This window comes from Triturus cristatus, chromosome 3_1 (genome assembly GCF_964204655.1).
Source record: "Triturus cristatus chromosome 3_1, aTriCri1.1, whole genome shotgun sequence".
Classification (NCBI taxonomy): Eukaryota; Metazoa; Chordata; class Amphibia; order Caudata; family Salamandridae; genus Triturus; species Triturus cristatus.
The window spans coordinates 571546897-571567201 of record NC_140583.1 but is presented as its reverse complement, the minus strand read 5'-3'; positions in this window follow the sequence as shown (position 1 = coordinate 571567201).

Below are 20305 nucleotides of genomic sequence, written 5' to 3'. Positions count from 1 at the left end.
ACAGGACAGATTAAGGAAATGGTAGCATTATTGCGAAGATGGGGTGATGTTGAAAAGTGGAAGGATAGGTGGTACAAGAAAAGAGATGAGACTGAAGATAGAACAACTTATTCAGCATTTCCAGTGAGAGAAAAGGAGAAACCAGTGGATAATTATCCTATGAGAGAAATACCTGGAGGAGGATATGTACATGTTCCATGGACCAGACAGGATATTTTATCATTTACGAATGATTTCCCTCGATTGAGAGAAAAGCCCGTCGAGTGGTATAGGCAGGTAGATAGGTTTGTGAAATTGTCAAAAGTGCTGTGGGTTGACCTGAATAGTCTGTTTGATATAATTGTTCCAGCAGACTTGTGGACTGAGTGTAAAATAGTTGTGAGTTGGCCTACTGAGGAATATCCTGGTAGAGTATTTGAGCGAATGTTAGTGAAATGGGCCCTAGCGTATGATGTATGCATGTGCGTGTAACTGTGAGATTACTTTATCCGTGGTAGTGGGAATATTGTACACACCCTGATCTCTATCACTACCACCAGTATCCCTCAGAGCACTGATAGGGACCCTATTCACTCACACCTTGTGAAGGTGATGAACCCTACCCTCAGGAATCACCAACTAACCCTCTTAATCTATCTACCAGCTGAGGGAGATCATGTCATATTCTATGACCTGCCCTGGGGCCTATTTCCCACCAGTGAGTGTTTTCTTTAAACAGAGTACCCCTGCTTGTGTCCTAGTTGAGAACAATCATAGCAGCAGGTTTGGAAATGGGGTGCCCTGGCTACCGCACACCAGAGCCGCCCTCCCTCTTCTCAGAAGGGACCTGGTAACCTTTTCCTTCCCCCTAACCCTGAGACCTGTCTTGGCCTGTCTGGACCTCCCTCAGTCTGTTGGGAGGAACCAGAACCACCCTTCTTGGGCTCACCCCCAGGTACCTTTCTGGACACTCTGGTGCTGACCCATAGCTGACTCCTCAGAAAGCTTCCTGGGGTCATTAAGCTTTCTATCAAATAGGTGCTCGCACAGCTCGGGAAAACAAATAACAAGCATGTGCTCTTTTGAAATTCACTTGTACTGCCCTGAATAGTCATCACCCTTACTGCCCCTCACTCAGCCCTTCAGTGCCTTGCTGGCATAATCCCAAAAATTGACCCATGTTTGTGATGATGTCTTGTGGGTGTCCCTGATTTTGAGCCTATACCTCTCAGGGCTCAGTCCGAACTTACTGACTAGAATGACCTTCATAGCAGTATGGCATGTTTGGTCCTCTACAGCTAGTGCAATAAATGTGTCTATTTCAACTGTGGGCATATACCTCCACAAACTACCACCCAGGAACTCATATGGGACCTTGTGCCACTTCATAGGCTACAAACTGTTTGTCATCCTCACCACATAACTGGGCACCAAATCCTTGTGTATCCTGACTCTGTACTCACCAGTAGACACATCAGTTATGTTGCCACCATTGCTGTTGCTGGACCCCACTTGAAGGCTTTTATGTCCAGCTCTCGCATGCTCAGCTCATGGGCCATTTTTCTCTCCTCCATGGCCAGCTTTTTCTTTTCTTGAGATCACTCATTCTCCTTCCCTAGCTTGGCAAGGGCCTGCACCTTCTCCAATTTCTTTTTGCAAGCTCTAGCTTCATCTTTCTGTCCTCCCTCCTGTCCTCTAGCTCCTCTGGGGACAGGTTCCTTGAAGACAGGCTGCTGCCTGGTTTGCTGCCGACTTCCAGTCCTGGGAGAATGTTACCCCTCACATCAGTAGGCTGCATGACAAAACCTCCAGACAGGTGCTGCTTCAATGCCTCCTCAGACTCTGACCCCTCCTCCTCGTCCTTTGTGTTGGTCTGGTGGGCTGCTGCCTATGCTCTTAAGCCTTTTTGTAGCTCTGCCTTCTTGCCACTTCCCTTAGTGCACACCCTCCTTTCTTGGTAGAATCTCTTGAGCTGGGCCACTGTTCAGGTTTCTAGATTGGTCAGCTCGAATTCCATATTGCCACAAACATTGTAGTTAAATGCCCCTTCCTGAAATCTTTTATTTTAGCATTATTTCAGATTTTTCTTCTTTAGTCCTGATCCTGGATTAGATGGGTAGCGGTTGTGCTGGCCTCTACATTTATGACGCTCTTTCACTATGGCCGCCTCATTTATACTTGGGATCAACATACACGATATTATCAACATACTGACCAATTTCTCGCATATGTTTATCATACTTTTTCGTCATTCTCAACAGAGCCCTTGAATACTGCTTGGGTTATGGAGTAAAGAGTGGCTTTAGCTTCCGTATTTGGGTAAGAACTTGGTGTATTAACACTCATTTTTGTAATATTGTATCAGTGTTTTTCACACTACAAAATGGCCACCGCGTTTCTTTACTCATGCTATTCATACTTAGGAACTTCTGGGATATATACTCTACTATCCTAATGACACTAGCAGCCCATGTTGTTATGTTTATGGGGAGTAGTCTCTATACTGTGATATTTTACCATTACTTTTTGCTCTAATTGATATATCTTTTGAATTACTGATGATGCAGGGTACGTATTTATCCCTTTACTTTCGGTATAGGGATACGTGATCTATTTTTCATTTCAGAGAGCACTATCACGATGGAGCGCACGGCGCAGCGGCGCAAGATGGCCGCTTCTTGAGAAGCTCCGTTCAGTCGAGCTACGCGGGCGGAAGAAGGGACCTCTATCCGGCGGCGTTGCTGCACAGCATCGGCAGGCTCGTTCGTCGGAAATGGAAGGGCATGACCTGGCAAGTTTTTGGACCTAAATACGGTCCTTTTGACATTTTATGCGGCTCATTCTGCTTCTGCCTCATTGCGGCCACCATTTTGGTTTTTTTTCTCGTATGAAGCGTTTTTTTATTGCTGCAATGGCAGATTGACTGTTGTTTCTTTCGTTTCTGAGGCAGCTTTTTGGCCCTGCTATCAGTATTGTTTTTTTTTGCATTTCTATTTTCCATCAGTATGTATGCTTACTAAGCATTGGCAATAGCAAATAATCAAGAAGGAGAGAGGTGGAATTATACTTTTCTTCACACAACATTCTCAGTTTGCGCAGGAGGTATGGACTAGCTATTGCTGTAATTTTTTTTTTCCTCACTGATATCTAGTTGTACTTCTACGTCTGCTTCCTCGGTGACCCACATTTGCATGTCTTTTTATCGCTGCATTTTGCAGACCACTTGCTATCTCCTCGATACACAGACTACTGGTGTTCCTCAATATTTTTGCACCTTCTCCACGTTAATACCAGTTTTGGCTCTCCTCCCGCCTTCAACTTGGCTCTTGGCTGTAACTTTCCTGTGGTAATATCTTCACTATGGATCCCTCACATTCAAGCAAATCTCATGGGATTTCTTCTGGTGGTCGTAAGGAGCCAGCTGCTTCTACTCATAAACGTTCCAAGAAGGATCCACCTTCTCCTTCGAAGTCGCCGCTTCCTCTCACGTTGGAAGACATCATGGAAGAACTGCGCCTTATTCGTCCTTTCATGTCTGACACCGCCGCTACTCTTCAACGGCTGGACGACAAATGGTCTGGCCTTGATATGAGACTTACGGATGTAGAACAAAAACTCAGAGATGCTCAGGATGTTGTCGCCAGAGTTGATAGCCTTACTAAAGAAGTCAGCCAGCTTAAAAAAACCACAGAGGATTTGGAAAATCGCAACAGGCGTAACAACCTTCATATTTATGGTATTCCGGAAGGTTAGGAAGGGTCCGATGTGATTCGATTTTTGAAAACCCAAGTCCTTCAGCTCGTCGGCCTCTCAAAATCCATGGACTTCAACATCCAAAGAGCTCATCGTCTGGGGCCAAAGAGTACATCTTCTGCATCCAAACCTAGAGGTATAATTGCTTATTTTCTCTTATACTCTGACCTCATGACGATTCTCAATGCTGCCAAGCAACATAAGCAGTTGCTTTGGTCTGGCCACAGAGTTTTCTTCACCCAAGATGTCTCCAAGCCAACTGCTACCCGGCGAAAGGAATTCCTAGACCTTAGACCTGCGTTGAGATCCATGAACGCACGCTACGGTTTAATACATCCTTGCTTTTTCAAAGTAACTTATAAGGACAGAACTTTCAGCTTTGAAGATCCTGCTGACCTTCGCAAGTTCATTCATACTCACAAGGGAGAACTTATGGAACTGAGCAAACCCTAATTGTTTTGTTATTGACTCCCTGTTTGGTTTTGTTAAACTTTTACTTTAATGTGTAATTTTTAAACTTTAACTGCTTTTTTGTTTGTCCTTCCCCTTGTTATTTAGGCTTTCCCTCTGCAGTTTCGTCGTATTCCTTTTCCATCCGTGTTGCCCTGATGTCTGTAATTTGCGACTCATTCCGCTGCCAGCTTCCCTAAATGTTTTGGTAAGCTCCCTTCATCTTGTTTCATTTGGTCACCTTTAGTCTTCGGACTTCTTTTCTTTTTTTTTTAACTATTATTTATTATTGGCTGGTGGCCTGTCTTTATTTGGAGTCTCTCTTTGTGCGATTGTCTTGTTTCTCGCTGCCCCCCTCCCACACTAATGTTTTTTGGTCTATTGCTCTTTATGACTAAAGCCTTTTGGTTTTTTGTCATCCTCTCTTTGATGGCTTCTTTTGGGGGTCTTTGCCCCCCTCCCTCCTCTCCTTCTCTCTTTTTACTGTCCTTATCTTTTTCTCTTTCTTTTCTTTTCTTCTTTTCATTGCTCTCTCCTTTCTTACCTCTTGTTGCTTCCCCTCTCTGGCAACAATTTCCCTATCTACCTCCTTCTACATCTCTTCTTTTCAATTTAAGCCTATGGTTCTTCTATTGTTTCCCAGCCTACTTCGGTCCCTGTTTGTGTAGTGGTCATGTGGTTCCATTTTTCCTCTTTGTTACTATTTTCATCCTTTCCTCCTCTTTTTATCTTTACTCTCCCTTCTCCTACCCTTTTCTAACTTCTATTCACTCTTTTGCATATCCTTACTCAAATTCCAGGGATGAGTGGTCTTCGTGTTATCTCTTGGAATGTTAAGGGTATTCGCAATCCTGTTAAAAAACAACGTGTTTTATCTCATTTAGCGAGATTGAAATGTCAAGTTGCATTGTTGCAAGAAACACACCTTGCTTTGCAAGATCTCTCTTCACTGCGTAAACAATGGGTGGGAGAAGTTTTCTGCTCCCCGGCAGTGAACAACAAAAATGGTGTTATTATTTTGTTTCATAAGTCGTTATCTGTGCAGTTGCAAAATGAGTTTCATGATACTAATGGTAGATGGTTGTTTTTGCATACTACTGTTAATAACACACAACTTTCCTTTTGTAATGTTTATGGTCCCAATGGTAATGGTTTCACCTTTTGGACTGACTTTTCCACACTTCTTTCTTTGCATGCGACTGATGATTTAATTGTGGGTGGTGACTGTAATCAACTCATGGATCCCTTCTTAGACAGTAAATCACAAACCAGATATGTTCCCAATAAGATGCAGAAATTCTTTTGTAAGACTATTTCTTCCAGAGGTCTCATAGATTCCTGGAGAATATCCCATCCTGATGCACTAGAATTCTCCTTTTTTTCTCCAGTTCATACATCCTATTCCCGTATTGACTATATTTTTCTCACTCAGCATGCCTTCCAATTCATGACTAATACTGAAATAGGCTCTATTCTTATTTCAGATCACGCCCCCGTTATTTTGGACATGGATTACCCCTCTCCTACTCCCCTCTCTCGGCGCTGGCGATTTACCAATTCCCTCCTCTTAGACTCCCAGTTTATTGAACAGTTCACACCTTTCATGGAGGACTTCTTTCTCAATAATCTTCACTCTACTTCTCAATTTCACTTTATTTGGGACGCCTTTAAGGCTGCATCCAGAGGATTTATTATTGACTTTGTATCCCGAAAGAGGAAAAAAGCCCTTTCACAGTCATCTCACATTCTTCAACACATTAAAGAACTTGAACATCTTTACTTCACTACGAACTCCTCCGATACATTATCTTTTCTTATTAAAGCGAAAATGCAATATAACAAGCACTCCTGGGATTCCGCATGTAATAATCTCCTCAAATTCAATGCTAAAATGTATAGTGGTAGGAACAAAGCAGGCAAATCCCTTGCAAATTATCACAAAATCAAAAAGCAAAAATCCAAAATCACAGCTATTACTGATGCCCATGGAGCTCGTCAGTTCACTAATGCTAAAATCCTTGATTGTTTCGTCCAAAATTATTCCTCCCTTTACACTCCAGAATCTAGTCCTTCTTCAGCACAAATTGACTCTTTCTTTCAATCCATTCCCAAATCCCCTGATAATCTCACAGATCTCTCATCCCTGGACATTCCTATCTCAAAAAAGGAAATATTCAATGCCATTACCCTCCTTCCCAAAGACAAAACACCTGGTCCGGATGGCTTTACTGTTCGTTTTTATCTCCACTTTAAGAACATTTTAATACCACACCTACTTTCATAGATTAACCATTTTCTTGCCGAAGGAGAATCTAGGGGATCCTTTACACAGGCAATGCTCTGTTTAATCCTGAAAAAAGATACGGACCCCTCCCTTTGCAAAAATTACAGGCCCATTTCCTTAATCAATACAGATTGTAAAATCTACGCCAAAATCTTAGCCATTCGTATCAACAAAGTCATTCCTGATCTTGTTAATATTTATCAATCTGGTTTTGTCAAAGGCAGATCCATTACTGATAATTCTAGAACTCTTCTTAACATCATTCACCTTGCTTCTAAAATGGACTCTCCAGTCGGAGCAATCACATTAGATGCTGAAAAAGCGTTTGATAGGGTTAGCTGGGACTTTATGTTTGGAGCGCTGAGATGGCATGGTTTTAGCCCCCCGATTATTCAATATATTCAATTGTTGTACCCTGCTCCCTCTACTTCTATTTGGGCTAATGGTTCTCAATCTAACTATTTTTCTCTCCGTAGAGGAACCAGACAAGGTTGTCCCCTTTCCCCTCTTCTTTTTATTCTCGCTTTAGAACCTTTCTTAGAAAAAATTTGTTGTTCACCATCCTATACTGGCTTCACATTTCAGAATATTGATATCAAATTTACTGCCTATGCAGATGATATCCTACTTTATATTTCTAATCCGTCCACCTCTTTACCCTCACTTTTTTCCTTATTACGAGAATACTCCTTTGTCTGTGGATATAAATTGAACATAGATAAATCTGAAGTCCTACCTCTAAACAAATTTTGCCTTCTCCATATGTTTCATGGTTCTGGCTTTGAATGGAATCCTAGGTATATTACGGGCTTAGGCGTCCTTTATGCTAACACAATCAGAGAAACTATTAAGCTCAATCATACCGACATACTTAAAAAGATCTCTGCACTTATTGACGGCTGGTCTCCTCTTTTTTTATCCTGGTGGGGAGGCTAGCCACTATCAAAATGATGCTTCTTCCTATCATCAACTTTTATCTTTCTATGCTTCCTATTTCTCTTCCACTCTTTTTCTTCGAAACCACTAATCGCTTCCTAACAAAATTCCTTTGGAATAATCGCAAAGCTAGGATTTCTCTCTCTCGTCTCCAACAACCCAAACATTTAGGTGGTGCCAACTTTCCTAACCTTACCCGATTTCACTCTGCTTTCACTCTAAAACAAATCTAGCCCTTTTTATCAGAATAGTTGTCTTCTTCCCTAACAGCTTGGAGTTCAATTGAGCTCGCGCAACTTTCCCCCTTTTTTTTTCTTACTGCTACTCGCTTATCTCAGCCTCCGAAACGATTTCTCACCCCCATATTTAAGCATTCCAAAGCACTTGCTATTTCATTGTCCCGTTCCTTTCTCTCGCAGGCTGATTCCCACTTCTTAACTCCGATTTGGTATAATAAATTCTTAAATATTAATAACAAAGCGCTTTTCTGGAAGGAATAGATTGACAAAGGCATCATTATTTCTGCTCATTTACTTAAAGATAACTCCCTAATGGACTTCTCAGACATTTGTGACTCATTTGGCCTCTCCAACACACACTCTTCCTAATACCCCATGCTTAAAAATGCCCTAACCTCTATTATTTCTCAACATAGTTCCCTTTCTAATTCCACCTCGATCTTTTCCCCTTCACCAGATTTCTCCACTCCCCTCAAAGCTGCTGCCATATATAAATTACTTTCCGATCCCACTATGGATAGGCTCAAGTCTAAAATTGAACTCCTATGGGAAAGTGATCTAGCTCAGGAACTCTCCACCCAGGTCTGGGACTCTTTATGGTCTAAAATACACACCGTTTCCCGCTCTGCCAGTACCACACAGACTTTATATTTCTTTTATAATAGACTTTTTTTTACCCCTTCTGATTTGCATAAATTTAAGCTACTCGAATCCAAAAAATGTTGGTCCTGTTCGTATGTTGACAGTGATTTTCTTCATATGTTTTTCCATTGCCCGTTAGTTAAAGCCCTTTGGTCTCGCATCTGGTCAAAACTAAATGACATTCTCGTCACAGACTATCATTTTGAGATTGTTCACATTTTTTTAGGTGGTTGCTCACCAATATGGAATGTTCAATGTAATGTACGTAAATTTATAGATCTTTTTATAGCCCTTTCTTTTCAGATAATTACTATCAACTGGAAAGATACCTCAAAGATTTCGTATAGTGCCTGGTGGAACCTGTTGTGTCATCATCATAGGCTTGATCGTGCCTTTGCTACCTCAGTTCCTTTATTGATCAAAAAAGATTTGTTATGGTCTCCTTTAACTGACTTTCTTTCTAGACATGTTTCTTGAACTTTATCTTTTTTCCCTTACATTTTCTTTTTGGTTGCTAATTATATTTCACTTTTATTTGTTTTTGATATTTTATAATATTCATTTTGCATTATAGGTTGCCTCTCTTTTCTCTCCTCCCTCTCCCCCTTTCGCTTTCTTTCTTTTTCTCTCTTTCCCTCCCACAAAACAAAATACCTTTATAAGCTTTTTACTATGTATAGGTTTTATATCCCTATTTGGGATTGCATTTTATATTGTTACTTTTATCCTTTCTTTTACCTTCTTATAATGCCATATGTTATTGTACTGATGTTTTACTATGTTGATCTTATTCAATAAAGCTTTCTAAACTAAAAAAAAAAAGAAAGCACTATCACTTCCTATTTTTTCCTTTTTCTCTTTTTTCTTCAAATTTTCCTCAAATGTTCTTTTTTCCGGTCATTTGTTCCTTGCATTTTGTCTACTGGACACCAATTTAATAAAACATTTTTTTGAAGAGTTTTATATAGCGCAAACTAGACCCGAAGATATCTGGTATCAGAGCGTTTTACATGAGCACCAGTTTCGCTACATGAGGACGCATTCATTTTGTTATGCACGGGGAGATTAGGTGATTTGCCCCAAATCATTGGATGTTGAGGGTCGTTGCAGAGACTCGAACCCGGTTCCCCTACTTCGAGGTCGACCGGTCTAGCTATAAGGCTACATCCTCTCCGATGGTGGGTGAAGGACAATGTTAGCTCTATGTACTTAGAATAGGTGTTTGATACTTTGTATTTAAATGTCCACAGCCCTTAAGAAGTCGAGTTGTTACAGACCTATTGACGAAACACGTGTTGGCTGAAAGACTCTATGCTGACTATGTTACCTGTCTTTCTGTTTGGAGGTTGACAAGTTCTATATTGGACTATTTCTGTTTTGGAATATAGACTGGCAGTGAGAATCCCTACTAGCCTTGTGTGAAGATTTTGAATTACACCTCCTGGGATCGAACTGAGAAATTGGATTAAAGTAGACAATAAGTTCATGACTACTGAACTTGTGACTGATTTTTTAAAAACTTTTTGAGTGCTCGGATTTGCTTGTTTACATAATTTGCCCTTTGTCCTTGGGGGGCGTACTAGGGTTGTTTTTGGTAACCGACCCTCTTTACCTCAGAACACTACTTATATATTACATTTATTTACTTTTCATTCCCTATATGTATTGCTATGCAGCCGCATTATGACTGTTTTTTGACCTGGTTACCATAGTATTTGCAAATTGTAGATAAAAATGTGTATGAGGCAAAAAGACTTTTGGCAAAATCAAAGATGTCAATTTAGGGAGAATTGAAAAAGGTTTGAATTGGTCTTAGTATAGAGTTGTAGTGAACAATGAGTTACTATATGGTATTGCACAACCACAATTACGATCCCACTGCTGCCACCAATGTTAGAAATTGGGTCTCTAGTTGGCAGAGGTATGCACCCTTTCCAAGTGAGGACCACAATCCTATTCTGGGTAAGCACATTCACATTAAAAGGTAACCTGTGCTCACCCTCTGGTAGCTTGGCACAGAGTAATCAGGCTTGTCTAAAGAGGCAATATGTAAAGTATTTGTGCAACACACACATACAGACACCAAACCACACACACCACACACACACAATGAAAACACCACAAAAATACTCCACAGATGTTTTAAAACTTCGATTATATTTTTATGAGTACAACAAGACCAAACAAACAAAAATCCAATAAGTAGAACTGGAGTTATGGATTTTTAAAAATCAAATCAAAAAGTTGTACTTTTTAAGCAAATAGAGCATAGGGCTTACTTGAGGTCACGTAACCCCTAAGTGCTATTTGCTCCAGTAAAAATTCATAACTCGGATTCTACTTATTTGATTTTTGTTGTTTTGGCCTTGTTTTACTCATAAAAAATAATCGACTTTTCTAAACTTGTGTGGAGTATTTTTGTGGTGTTTTCTTTGTGTTATTGTGTGTGTTGCACAAATACTTTACATATTGCCTCTTTGGAAAAGCGTGACTGCTCTGTGCCAAACTAGCTGAGGGTGAGCACAGGTTATCTTTTAGTGTGTTTCTAGCTTACCCTAACTAGGATTGTGGGGCATATGTATCAACATCACCATTTGCGATTCTCAAATAGCGATTGTTAAGGAATCGCTATTTGAGAATTGCAAAACGGGATGTATTTAAAAATTCGCAAACTCTTTGCGATTTCTTAAAATTCCTTAATTGCGATTAGCAAATTGCGAAATCGCAATTGAGGAATACCTGCCCATTCATTTCTATGGGCCAGAAGACCCATAGGAATGAATGGGAAGTAATTCTCAAATAGCGAATTCGCAATTTGCTAATCGCTATTTGAGAATAATTTCAAAGGTGCAAGGGTGTCATGATGACACCCTGATGCACCCCTGAAATGAGCATGTGTGTGCATATGGCGCACATACATGCCCTAAGGGCATGTATGAACGTCACGTGGCACTTTGCAAAATTAAAAATAGTGCATTTTGAAAGGAAATCGCAAATTACCACCAACTGGAAGTTGGTGGTAATTTGCGATTTCTTAAGGATAATTCGCACAACTTGGGTGCTTTTTACATATCATTTAAGAAATCGCAATGTGCGATTTCTTAAATGGTTAGGCAAAATTAAGAAATCGCTAAATTAGCAATTCCTTAATTTTGCAATGGGATTTTGCCTAATACATCCCGTTTTGCGAATTTTTACTCGCAAACGCTGTATTTTGCGATTCGCAGCGTTTGCGAGTAAAAATTAGCTTGATACATATGCCCGTGTGTTCTCTATTTGGACAAGGTGCATACCCCTGCCAACCCGAGACCCAATTTCTAACAGACCAAGAATTAGTGACTATACTTAAGAAGGTTTATTACAAGTTAGCAGTCAGGTTAAGTTAAACAAATCTCAATACCATTCCATAAAGATACATAATAACAACTGGATTACCCATCCTCCTAAAGAAGTTCAGGCATACCAGTGTAAGGCAGACAAGAGGTTCAGTCATAGCAATACAAATGATCAATAATAACATTTGATGCTCGGAGAAGAGTTCCCGTTTCTCTCTTTTGTATATGAGTATTGTCTAAAATCATCAAAATTAAAGTCCAAACTAAGGAGGATGGTTTAGAACCTAAAGGGATATACAAAATCAGGGAAATGCAGAAAAAATGCAGCATTTTAGAAGCTCAGTCATGAGTCTTCTTGGGAAAGGTGTACACGTGTTAAGCTAACCCACACTCAGCAAAGAATCAAAGCTGATGAGTATAGAGGTCTACACCTCTCACAGTGTGAACACCAGTTTTACCGCAAGAGTCTCCAAAGTAACACCCCTCTGTTTGCATCATCAGGTTCTCCATTGTTCTTTCCATTTTCACGTTGTGAGCTGAAACATTTACCAACTATCCCAGGCCAAACCTGGGAACAATAGTGTCCTTGGGTAACTGCGACTCCTCGCCATATTAATAAATGGAAACTTTCAGTTGACGCGCTGGCTCTCCATGTTCCTTGTCAATGTCCTTTTCTCAGGCTCTCTCTCTCTATCACTAGTACAGTGTTGTATCTATTCTCAAACTTATAAACCATGTGAATGTACCTGTAAGAAAAAGGCATGGAAGCATAAAATGGAAAAACAGTATTTTATGCAGAAAGCAATATGGGCCTAGTGGCAGCAATTTAGCGTATTTTTTTTCCTTTAATCCTCATCCGCCTCACACCACAATTGACAGAAAGTAGAATGTCAACACTGTTTCTCAATTTCGGAAGACGTAGGCAATCGGATTGGGACCCAAGGGCGACGCCCGCCTACCGGTATATGGCAATCCCACCAAATGTCTCTAACCCCTTTCCAAGAAAAGGGGTGGTCTCACTCTCTTCTGATGGAAAGTGACCGACGACTGTTGGTATGGGCCTGTATAAGATGGAATCTGGGTGTAGAAGCAGGGCCCGACCCAGTCTGAGAGATTTCAAGGAGGCATAATCATAGGATCAAACAGAAATTTAAGCTTAAACAACTTAAACCCCTAAACTTCAGCCGTACCCAAGAAGACTAGCCACAAAAAAACTAATGCTGAGACCAATTAAGCAAACAGTCCCATAATACTTTCTTCTTGCTGTTCTGCAGCCTACCCAAATCTATCTTGGAAATCTCATATAAGGCGGACAGCCATTCCGAATACGTGGAGGGTGCAAATTTCTCTCCTAGCCAGCAGGATTGCATAAAATAAGAACCCCCTTACCGGTCCTGTAACTTCACTGGTTTTGCCAAAAACGATCAAGGCTAGAGAAACTTGGACTGGGGTACCCATGATATCAGCTAGAGTTGCCACTACTTTCTCCCAAAATTTTGTTAACGCTGGACATTCTTTAAACATGTGTATGTCTGAGGCATTTAGTAAGTTGCATTTCTCACACCTGACTGAGGGGTCCTTCGCTATTTCAGAAATTCTTGCTGGGGATAAATAGGCCCTATTGGTGGTAAAATAATGGTTCCTCCTAAGCCAGGCTTGTTTTACAGTAGCAAACAATGTATGAAAAGAAGCCTGCCACAGATCTTCCCAATGCTCATCTGGCATAGAAGTTCCCCACAATTCTTCCACCAATTTGAAGTCTCCATCAGCAGTTTCCTCTATAGACCAATAGAAGAAAGAGACCACTTTGCTCCCCACAGGCCTTAATACCAGTTGCTCCTCTAGAGTGTTACCTATGCCTATTGTTTTTTGGAGATTCTGTGACCAACTCTGCAGCTGTAAGGACTTAAACCTAGACATACCCTCCTCTAGCCTATCTTGGCAAAACGCCCATGATAAAAGTGACCCATCAGGAGCCAGATCCCTCCATACCATAAACCCTGCTGTTCTAAGTGGTGTGGCTAACTTGTCTTTCAAACAGTCTGGACCCCCTGGAGAGTCCCACAAGGGAGCTAGGCTAGAGTAGTAGTTTAGGCCAGTACGTTGTTTAATTCTAGCCCATATTCGGGCAGCTGCCAAAAGAACTTTCAGCCTGATCTTCTTAAAGTAGTTTTGATCACCATATTTCAAAAGAAACCCCTCGAGCAGCAGCCCCACACCCTTCAACATAGCAGAGAACATGACCCCCCTCTCTGAGTTGTCTGGGGATTTTAACAGCATCCTTGAGTGTGATTATTGAAAGGCCCAGGCATAGTACTGAAGATCAGGGAGCATAAAGCGCCCTTTCTCCGTAGTGCACCTTAGCTTCTTCCACGCTATCCTCATAGCCCTGTATGCCCATGCAAATGAAATAATAGCTTGCTGTAATTTATCGATTGCCTGTTTTTCAAAATGTAGGGGAATAGTATTAAAGATGAATGAAATTTTCACTGGTATAAACATTTTAATCAAATTAATCCTACCCAAAACAGTCAGTGGAAGATGGGCCCAGGACTTCATGAGCTTCTGACATTCCCTGGAGATGTTTGCAATAATAATCCCAGCAATCTTATCTACATTCTGTACAATCCTAACCCTCAGATATCTCATGTGGTTTGGTGCCGGCACCCCGGTAGATTCCACACCATGATCTCTGTTGTCTCTGCATTCACCTCATATCCAGAGACCCGACCAAAATCTTGTGCCAGCCTGATGGCCTGAGGAAAGGACACCTTCAGCTCAGATGACAGGACCAAAACGTCATCCGCATACAGGGTCACCTTTCTCTCCCACGCTCTAAACTTAAGTGATGTAATAGTCGGTTTGTCTCTCAAACGCTGAGCAAAAGGCTCGATGTACAAGTCAAAGAGGAGCGGGGAGAGTGGGCAGCCCTGTCTGGGACCCCTAATGATCTTAAAAGGGTTAGTCAATTTGCCATTAACTAGCAGTCTTGCCGTGGGATCCTGATATATAAGCTGTGGGACTCGGGACAATTTGTCTCCCAAGTTGAACCTTTCCATTACTGCGGAGAGATATATCCAGTTAACCCTGTCAAAGGCCTTGGTGGCATCTAATGTCATTGCTGCCAGAGATAGGGAAAAGGTGGAGGCCAGGTCAATAGCTCTGATAAAATCATGGGTAAGATCAAATAGGTTTCTGCCTCTTAAAAATCCCTTCTGATCCGGATGTAAATGTCTACCTGCTAATGCTCCCAACCTATATGCGAGGATCCTTGTAAAGACTTTATAGTCCATATTTAAGACAGAGATGGGTCAATAGGACCCAGCTTCTTGCCTGCATTAAGAATTAATGAGATGGTGGCTTCTCCCCATGAAGCAGGAGGTCTAGCACCTTCAGATAGTATACTGTTAAAAAGTACATTCATGGTCGGGATTATTGCCTCTCCCAGGGATCTATACAATTCGGCTGGGAGCCGACCCGGCCCAGCGGCCTTACCCCTCTTGCAAGTGGCAATGTCCTTCCTAACCTCCTGCTGGGATTTATCCTGCTCCAGATTTTCCCGCTGAGAGGGGTTTAGCGAGGCTAGCATGGTTCAACTTAACCACTCCCTCGCACAACTTCTATCTACTTCGTTATCTTCTTTGTATAGCTCCTGAAAAAAGGCAAAAAAGGCTTCTCCAATCTCTTCGTCGGTAGATACTGAAGAGGAATTATCCTTGCTGTCAATTCTTTTTCGTACCCTATCTGACTTGGCTTTCCATGCCAGGAATTTACTGGCTCCCTCTCCATATTCAAAATGGGCCATCTTGCTGGCCTCCCATCTTTTGTAATCCTTAACTGGATGGTGGTGTCTAAATGATCTTTCAAAGTTTTTAATTCCACCATATGCTCTTGACGTTTTTCAGGACGATCTCCCTATTCAACCTCCACTCTACTGCTGGTATTCTCCTCCTGAGGCTTGAGCCGGGAGGTTGATTATTTTAAATTGTGTGCTGTTTTTACTCCCCTCCCTTGTGTCCGCTCCCCCCTCATACCGTTTCACATCGATATCCTGTCCCACTCGCAAGCGACCACAGCGAGGTAGGAAGTCAGGCAGCGGCCATCTTAGTGAGGGCTCGCGCTGCACGCCGCGCTTCGAGCGCTCAAAACCTTACGTCCATGGCTCCGCGCAGCGGACGCGCATTGCGGGCACGCCGAGCGCGCGCCGGAGTCAAGCCAGAGTCCTGCCCGTCTGCGCCCGTCCGCGACCAGACGGGACGCGGGACAGGAGACTCTGTCCATAGGGGCAACACGCAGACATCCGAGAGAGCGCTCCTTCCTAAGGCACTCCGATACACTCGCGAGGAGATACTCGAAATTGGTAAGACCCCCACTGTAGCATGTCATCACTCCATAGACCCTAACGCATTATCAGCTCAATGCACCTCATGCTACTTTCGCTTGGATAAAACCCCCATCTTTAATAACCCTGTAACCTGTCTCAACCTGATGCTACTGAATTGCAGGTCAATGGTTAAACACAAACTGGAACTACGTGAGCTTCTTCTTCACAATGACTCCGACATATTGTTTCTTACTGAAACCTGGCTAGAAGAATCTTCATCTCCAGACATACTCGAGGCTGTTCCTTTCAACTACAGCCTACTGAGAATTGACAGGCCGATACAGCGCGGTGGTGGCCTAGCAATGATCTTCAAAAAAGAACTGGAGTGCACCCTCACTCATAAAGTCATCACGAATAGCGAATGCGGCTTTTTCACCATTAAAGTGTCCCCCTACATGACCATTACTGGGCTTCTTATTTACCGGCCCCCTGGCAATGCTACTCCATTCTGTAACCAACTTATTGACACCGCAACGCAACTAGCTATCAAATACAACAACTTCATGATACTAGGCGATCTAAATCTTCATTTTGAAGATCTACTTGCCAAGGAAGCTCAACTCCTTAAGACAGCGTTGCACGCTCTGGGGATCACTTTGCTTTCCACCTCACCTACACATAAACAGGGCCATCTCCTCGATCCCATTTTCGCGACTTGGGAAGGCATTAATATACAACCTCCGGTCCCTATAATATGGTCAGACCACCACTTGATTACGTTCAATATACCCAAGACCAGGATCAAGGACAATGCCCACAAACATATAAGTGCCAAACGTCGAAATTGGAAAAACTACACCCCAGAACGCCTCTCTGATGAATTAAAAACTCACCCCCCCCCCCCAAGGCCTATCCCTTCAAGACACCTGGAATTCTTACGAACTCTGGTTGGTTAAGGCACTAGATAAAATTGCCCCCTGGACTTGCAAACCCCCAGCTAGGCGAACAATATCTGAACCGTGGTTTTCAGAAAAATTAAAGGCAGCTAAAGCCCGGTGCAAAGGAATTGAAAGAAATTGGAGAAAGAACTACTCCTCGGAACTGAAGGAAAATTATAAACGTGAATTAAAAGCCTATCAGAGACTGATTAGAATGGAAAAAAGTCTCTTTTACCAAAACAGAATTGAACAGTCCACCAATCCCTCCAAAGAACTGTTCCAGATTTATAAACAACTAACAGACACAGCGAGCCTGGATACGCAAGACACATACTCCGATGAGTTATGTGAAGAAATTGCTGATTTCTTTGTCAACAAAGTAGATAAAATCCACGCTACTTTTTCCGCACCCCCTACTCTGGGTACGATTTCTCCCTGCCCTCATAAATCCACCCTTACTCATTTCTTCACTCCGGACAAAACTAAACTGTCTAGCATAATCAACAGTATTCATTCAGGCTCCCCAAACGATGTGTGTCCTTTAGATAAATGCAAAGACATCATGGACAGTACCCTCAGGGATCAAATCTGTCATCTCGTCACCCTTTCCTTCAAAGAATGTCTCGTTCCGCAGGCTTGGAAAAACGCCCAAGTCATCCCCCTGAAAAAAAAACCGAACATTCCCATCACTCACTTTCAAAACCTTAGACCAATATCTCTATTGCCTTTCTGCGCCAAAATAATAGAGAAAATAGTGAACTCTCAACTTATGGCATATTTAGAGCAAGAAAACATCCTCCATCCCACCCAATCCGGTTTTAGACCCAAATACTCCACGGAAACCGCTGTCTTGTATTCCACGGAATTTATCCGCAAGATGGTGGACGAGGGTGAAACTGCAGCGCTGGTCATGTTGGACTTAAGCGCCGCTTTTGATACGGTGCTTCATGCCACGCTCCTGTCCCGACTCTCTGACATTGGAGTGAAAGACGGTGCACTGGAGTGGATTAAATCCTTTCTCTCCAACAGAACTTTCCAGCTTCACTGCCCGCCTTTTAAATCTTCCCCGCGGTCCGTGAGTTATGGGGTTCCACAGGGCTCCAGCTTGAGCCCTACCTTGTTTAACATCTATATGGAACCCCTGGCTCAAATTATAGAGAACTTCGGCTTGGGCACTGTCAGCTACGCCGACGATACGCAGCTCATGTTCAAGCTCACCCCGGACACTGACAAGTATGCCGCTAACTTCTCGGAGTGTATGACGGCGGTTGCTAGGTGGATGGACAGTAATTGTCTCCGGCTAAATGGTGACAAAACTGAGGTGCTTGTGATTGGGAACAACACCTCCCCTTGGTCTCAAGCATGGTGGCCCACATCGCTTGGCGACTGTCCTCAACCGGTTGAGAAAGTCAAGAACCTCGGGATTATGATCGACTCGGATCTTTCAGGTAAATCCCAAGTCCACAAGACCATCGGCAAATGCATCGGACAACTAAGAATTCTCAGAAAAATCATTGACCTTATACCCATCACAGCCAGGAAATCCATTGTACACGCCCTTGTCACACCGCACCTGGATTATGGGAATGCCCTTCTTCTGGGCATTAACCAAAAACTCCTTCACCAGCTGCAATGTGTTCAAAATGCAGCCGCCCGCGTGGTACTAGGCCTTCCCAAAAGAACCTCGGCCAAGACCGCACTGTCCAAATTGCACTGGCTCCCCGTTAAGGAAAGAATTAAATTTAAGAGTCTCTGCTATATTCACAGGATAGCCCACAATAAGGGCCCCTCATACCTTAGAAGCCTCATGACTATTCACCGCCCCACTCGTCATCTGAGGTCTTCAGGAATGTCCCTTCTGAAACTACCCCGCGTTCATAAAGCCAAAATCGGGGGCCGCTCCTTCAGTTTTTTAGGAGTGAAACTCTGGAACGCCCTGCCGACTCATTTAAGAATGGAACCCTCTGAAACCCTTTTCAGAGCGAACTTGAAAACTCACCTCTTCCCTCAATAACTCTGGCCCTTTTCCGCTCGGTAGTCGCGGATGAGATATTTCAGCAATCAGCGCGGGGATACACATCTGTGCAGCCATGCGCTCTAAAAATGTTTTATTATTATTATTATTTTTATTCATCGCAGACTCAGTTGGCGCCACCTCTTCCCTATATGTTGGCTGTTTTGGATATTGGATATGGGTCTGAAAACCAATAAAAAGAAAATTTGTTAGTGAAGCTTTGACAACTATTCATCCTGTCCTGTGGAACTTTGGAATACTTTGCATTCTTTAAGGACTTTTGTGAATTGTTCATCTACTTATTAGTAATACTGGTCCTTATATTAAAAGTTGTGTCTAGGACATTTTGTACTCTGAATATGGGTGTGCGTAACTAGCGGGCTTTTCTTTTGATAAAAGGAGAAACCTAACTGGGAGCCCAACCTTTCCCTCCAGACGTCGCACAAACCATTCTGTGCCATTATTGTTTGAAGGTATGTCCGAGACTTAGGCTCTACTACTAGGGAACTTATACAGTAAGGGATCTAAAACTATATTGAAATCGCCAGGCATGATAATTGGTTCTGGGAATTCCAGCAGATTTGCAAAAATAGTTTTCAGAAAGGAGGGGTCATCTTGGTTGGGACCATAGTAGCCCATTACTGTTAAAAGAAGACCTTGAATAGACAGTTTAGCAATAACCCACCTGCCACCTGGGTCGGTCATTGATTTTAAGACACGCGCATTGGCTTGCTTTTTAACTAAAATAGCTACACTCCTAATGTTGGCACTCTGATTGGTACTAATAAAATGTTCCACCCATTTTAATTTACTGAAGATTCCAGCCAATTCCTCTTTTAGGAGGTGGGTTTCCTGCAAGATGATAATCTGTGCAGGGGAGTCTTTAAGATACTGCACATTTTTTGTCCTCCAGGTCTTCACTCGCAGGCTGTTGACATTCCAAGATAAAAACTGGATAATGGTCATGACGGTTTAAATGACAGAGACTTAAGTGTACCATAGTGTCGGTCTGAAACCAAGATAAGTAAACAAAGCTAAAAGGCGAATGAGGAAAACTTTTTTCTTTTTTACCCCGATGCTCCCCACCCTGTGCTCCTCCTCAAACCACCCCCTCCATACCCCACCCCTGGAGGATCCTACCCCCATTTACCTGGACTAATAGTCCAGCTTCTGCCTGCCGGGGCAACCTACCATATCCCTTTCTTACTTTATATATTGCAAGAAGACTAGAGGCTGAGGCTCTAAGAAAATGCTCAAAAAGAGTACCTCTATAGTCTTGAGTTTAGCTAGGCTAGCTAGGCTAAACATTGTGTTATGCATATTTCTCTAAAATCTAATATTGTGAAGATTCAAAAACCTATAGCAAAATAGACCCTGCCCTAAAAGCCAAAAAGAAAGTCAAGCGACGGGA